The sequence below is a fragment of the Orbicella faveolata genome, unplaced genomic scaffold (genome assembly GCF_042242905.1).
Source record: "Orbicella faveolata isolate gen_17 unplaced genomic scaffold, um_ofav_v1 contig_1, whole genome shotgun sequence".
In the NCBI taxonomy this organism is placed as follows: Eukaryota; Metazoa; Cnidaria; class Anthozoa; order Scleractinia; family Merulinidae; genus Orbicella; species Orbicella faveolata.
In genome coordinates this window covers 35916659-35922222 of record NW_028301536.1, presented here as the reverse complement: position 1 = coordinate 35922222, position 5564 = coordinate 35916659, and the positions used below count along the sequence as shown (strand labels likewise).

The window sequence follows — 5564 nt, the reverse complement described above, 5'->3', positions numbered from 1 at the left end:
TAACATAGTGACGCGACCCAAAATGAAAGTTCAAGAAGCGGGAGGCACATCCCCGTCCCTATTAGAGACATAATCTTTGTTGAGACAATTAACAAGTCTACTCTTCCGCTTCCTCTAATAAACAAAGTTTCGTAATCGGACTCTTGTACTCCCCGTGCTGAGTGCGCACTGTAACTGCCCGAACCAACCCATCCTGCCCAGCATGAGTGGACAAGATTCTGCTTAACGGCTATACGCCTTACGGCTAATTTGGTTCAGCAACTAAGACAACATTTTCTTCTTTGAGGTTCTGTTTTATCGCTTGTCGCTTCTTCCATGTTTCTGTCAGGCTAGGAAGGTACTCCCCGGTAAAACGTCTGCAGAAGAAATTATATATAGCTAGCGCATGGGACTGTCGCCACATCTTTGTCGAGTTGATCGCTCTGTCACTAACTTCAGCATCTTTATAAGTCGGATTCGCCCCCAACAACAAAAAAATGCCTTGGCGTTAACTCTTCAATGTCCTCTGCATCATTGGATACTTGAATAATCGGTCGACTGTTTAGTATCCCTTCTGTCTCGACAAGTGCAGTTCTCAGTACTACTTTGAAAACAGTCCTGTGTTTCAGAATGGCTTTCAGCGTTTTCTTTTTGCACTTTCCTAGTCCCTCCCATGTTCGTTCAAAGTGCGGGGCGCTAGGCAGCTGAAATTTCCACTTGGTCTTTTTATGCCCACAATAGTTTAATACAATACATTTCCGCAACTCATTATTTGCACCGACAAAGTTCGTTCCATTACCACTGTGGATGCTCTGCGGTCATCCACGTCGAACAATAAATCTCTTGAATACCATAATGAAATGATCTTTTGAAAAATCATCCACAATTCAAGTTCGAGGTGACACGGTCTAATACTCATGTAAGTGAACAAAGACGCCGTACAAAGTAATTTTACTACGTCTTTCCTTAACTAACATAGGTCCAAAAAGTCAACTCAAGTGTTCCTAAACACCATTCCTGGGTCAAGTTGCCACTCTCACAGACTTCCCATTTGCTGCTCTTGAGTCTTTACTGTCTGGCGATAACAGTAGTTACACTTGAACGACGCGTTTCGCACCTCCTGGCGGCCATGGATGATCCAATACTCTTGCCTAATTTGATTGTGCAAGGGCTCAGGTGGCGAGTGGTGGCCTATCTCCAGAAACTGTATCTCTTCGCTGAATGACTCAACTTGCGCCCTCTTTACAATTTAATCCTGAGAAGTTCTCATTTCTTTCGACTTAAGTAAACCTAGTAGACTTGGTCTCCCCTTAGCTTTTCTACTGTGTGCGAGTCGCATCACATAAACTGTAATTCGTCTTAGTTTGATCAGTGACGAATACTTCATCCACCTCTAACAGGACCTCATTTTCCTGAGCTGCTCCAGCCAATCTTCCCTACCTCTTCTCACCCACGTCGTCTTTCTCGCAGGATGCTTTGACTCTATTTTCCGGCCAGAATTCTGCTGACTTGTACAGGAAATTGGGTATATTATTGTATCGAAAGCCCAATCCAAGCTCTGTAGGACTTAGCTCTCGGGTGATGTCATCTGCAGGATTAGCGTCTGTCGCATATAACTCCAACTCACAGCCTGAGTCACGCAATGCCATCACTTGTTGTTTTCCTTTTTCTCGAAAGCAAAAATGGGAAGTACTGCAACGAAAGCAGGACCACCAGTCACAAAACCCTGTGTGCGCTGATTGGCGATACCCCTTCTGTGGCTCCACATCCTGACGTGGTGAGGAGTCTTCGCTTTCCAGAACTGTACTGGTGCTAAATCATTCTCAACTTCAGGCACTCTTTCTGATTCACGGATTGCTTTTGCTTGTTTAGTAAATTTCAAGTCGACTTTATGTATGAGGGTATGATGACGCATGTCACAGTTCTGAACTCTTCATTTATTTCTACTATAACATTTACTCAGACGATGACCAGGTAATAGACATTATAAGTATAGTTTGTGTTTCTCAACAACTTTCTCCTTTTTGCTAGGCAACATTCCCTCAAAACGTTTGCACTCTTGCTAAGCGTAATTAGTAGACTGGTGAATTGGGCACTTCTTTGTTCCATAACTGGTGCCTAGAGATTCTCCTGTGGCTCCTGCAGATAGCCCAGATTGAGATTTGTCAGCTGGCTTACCCCTATCGCCTTTAGAAGTATCTGGACGCTTCCACTTCTTCTCCGGCATCCTCCGCTGCTTGGACTCACTGATTTTTGCCTCTTTTTCCAGCTAATTTACAAATGAATTCTACGTTTATATTTTTGGTTTTCCTTCATCAAACTCGGCCCATAAGCCACAAAGGCGTGCAGAAAGTTTAGCTAAAGTTGCCTCGGGGACTTGAGAGTAAAGCTCATGAAGGAAGTTGAACTCCTTGAAAATGCCTATCAATCTTGAAGCTATTTCTTGATACGACCTGATCTGCACACTGACTTCTTTCACTATGGTCGGAAATTGATCTATGCGCTTCTTCCCAGCTAACTCAACAATGTCTACATGGCCAAACCGCTCCTCGAACACAGCTCAGGCCTGCTCGTATGAATCTAATAATTCCTTTATATGTAACCTAATTTTAATGTAACTTTTTTCTAGTTTTACTTAGTTTTTATTCATTTATTTATTTATTTTTTACACAGGACTTACATTGATAGCAGTTTTTTCCTTAATACTGATTCAGCAATCCTGTATAAATATGTCTTAATTATCATCATCATCATCATCATCATCATCATTATTATTATTATTATTATTAGTGAACTTAACCGAAGAGTGCCAGTCTTCCGCTTCTTGGCACACAGCTCCTTAACAGACCTATACAAATCCAAACCAAAGTATACGTCAAACCTATCAACACTGGCTTTCTGCTGCATTACAAGAGCCATGTTGATGATCGCTACAAGCGCGGCTTACTAAAAACTATGCTTGATCTTGTCTTCCGCCTCTCTTCCAACTGGTCCTACTTTTCCGAGGAATGTGTTAGCCTCAAAATAGAGTTTTCTCGACTGAGTTACCCAGACAGGTTAATTAATTGCACCATCTCGCGCTTTATTGTAGTCAAAGCTTCTGATCAACCTGTTCCCGAGTTACCAGCTGTTAACAATAAATTAGATCCTGTTCGCGTTGTTCTGCCATTTAAAGACCAAGCTTCAGCCGACATTGTACGAGCACAACTCAAAGATCTGAGCCAGAAAATTCAAGTGACTGTCCAGCCCACGTTTGTTAGTCACAAGATCAAACAACATCTAAAACGGCGCGAAATCAAGCCGTCTATTGTTAACCAACAATCCCTTGTTTATCAATTTAATTGTGACCTGTGTGATGCAGGCTACGTTGGCTGCACGCGGCGGCATTTGCATCAACGCGTAGACGAGCTTAAGAATGCGTCTTTCTCCACTGGAAAACATTTTCGTGTAAAACATTCTTATGTGCCCAAGGATCTTACCAAGAATTTTACCAGCTTAAAAAAAGTGCAAGAAAATGTTTGAATGTCTCATTTATGAAATGTATTTTTTATTAATGAACTGAGACCAAGTCTCAATGTACAGTCAGGCTCAAATCGTGCAAAATTTTTAAATTATTTTTAATTATGTTATTCTTGCACGCATTTTATTGTTCTTAACACCCTTTTTTACATTTTTGTAGTTTACATACTTTTACTTCGTTGTTTTATACTTATACGTATACGTATGCAAAACTTTTAAGCTTAAAAATGACCGAAGTTCGGTCGAAACGTCGGGCGCTTTTACCGTTAGTTTTTACTTCAAATTGTTTTAAAAAAGCCTTTACTTCTGAAAATCAAATGGAACGGAAATTTCCAGGAAAAAATGTTCAATATTTGAGTATACCTCACGAGGTTGTCCTCTTTTTCGGAAATGATGCAAATTCGCAATTTTCTATTCAGCGCTGGTTCTTTTGACCGCGATCATAGCAAGCTGGAGATCTCAAGCAAGGATGCCGGCGACGCATATTCGAAAATGGATTAATATTTTACTTTAGAACCTTTCCCCTTATATGTCGATAAATATTAGCTACAGCTAAATTCGTCAAGAAAGCGTTTTATTAAAATAGTGCTCCCGTGGTGTACTTGTTTGTCTCCGTCCACACTTATCCGGATATTTTTGAATCCGCAACTTTCTCCCTCCCGAGATACAAAAATTTCCCCGTCCACACGTAGCGTATTCCAATCGATTTCGCCTGTCTCCACGCATCCGATGGTGTCCGGATTCCATCCAGAGAAACTAGGCCTACACGTTGTTCCGCCATATTGGTTTACTGTTCGGTAAGAGGCTGGACACGATTTTGCTACGTCATCTGATTTCGAAAGTATCCGGATTCACCGTCCACACGTTATCGTTATCACCGTGACTCTGGAGAGCAGATTCGAGAATATCCGGATTCGCTGCCGAATTCGCCGGATGCGTGTGGACGGAAGCCGTATCCGGAAAGAAATTAAAAAGTTGCGGATTCAAAAATATTCGGATACGTGTTGACGGGTCCTTTCTTTTGCATAGGTTGGCTAGGAAATGTACAAAAGATTTATGACGCGTGCAGAACCATTGTATGACTCATTATTCAAACTCTTTGTTTTCGCTGCCGTTGTGGTTTGCATAAGGTCCCTGCTGCCGTGGTCTATAAAAAGTCACAATGTCGACTTATCAGTGATCTGTTTGCTTCTATATTTGCGATTTAAACCTCGAAGTCATTGAAAAATTCCAAGCGAATAAAACTGTGGGGCTTATCGTTTTCCACACTGGAAAGTCTGTACCATTCGCCCATGGACATTCCAGGAAATTCACACCGTAAGTTTTGATCGAATGGAAAGCGCCCATAATCTTTGATTACTACTAGTTTAACTATTATAATTGTCCCAAAAAAAGTCATAATTTCTCTAGAATTTACAGCTAAACGTTTACTAAACCATCCTTTAGTATGTAGAGCTTTTGTTGTTTTTTTCGCACGGGAAAACAATAATCAGACTGAGGTCATTGCAATGTTGGAGAAGCCCTGTCAGGACAGAATTAACTTTGATAAACTAATAAACATGGTATTAATACTCATTACTGCAGTGTACGCTTGTTCACTTCTTTACTTTGTTTATTGTCTTAATAAAGTGAACGTATATCGAAGTCATTTATATATAATGTGCTCTCTTAGTAAAAAAACAATGTTGCCTGCCATTTCCTAGGATTAAATTTGTCAACTGATTTTGCGATTGTCAAAGTGTTGAAATAAGGAATCATTCTATATTATTATTTCTCGTTGCGGGTTGCATGCGCATCGGCCGTTCAACTACTTGCATAATTGTTATAATTTATCGTCCCTATTAAAATCATTTCACAAAAGATACTTGTATGGAAACCAGTTACAGCAGTTACTTCCGAGGGTTTTTGATCACATGTAATAATAGGTTGACGCATCTGTACGCTAACTGATACGCTTCCATCAGCCATGAAAATAACGGTTAATCCTATCTCGTGGCAAAGGATGGCTTGGAGACGAGGCTAATCAAACGTTAAAATACACCATTTCCTCCAGTCAGTTCTGATGA

The 5564-nt window shown here is 40.7% G+C and overlaps 1 pseudogene; it reads left to right on the top strand.

The window, feature by feature from the left end:
* Positions 1–1927: 1927 nt before the first annotated feature.
* Positions 1928–3600, top strand: LOC149118917 (uncharacterized; annotated as a pseudogene).
* Positions 3601–5564: the final 1964 nt, after the last annotated feature.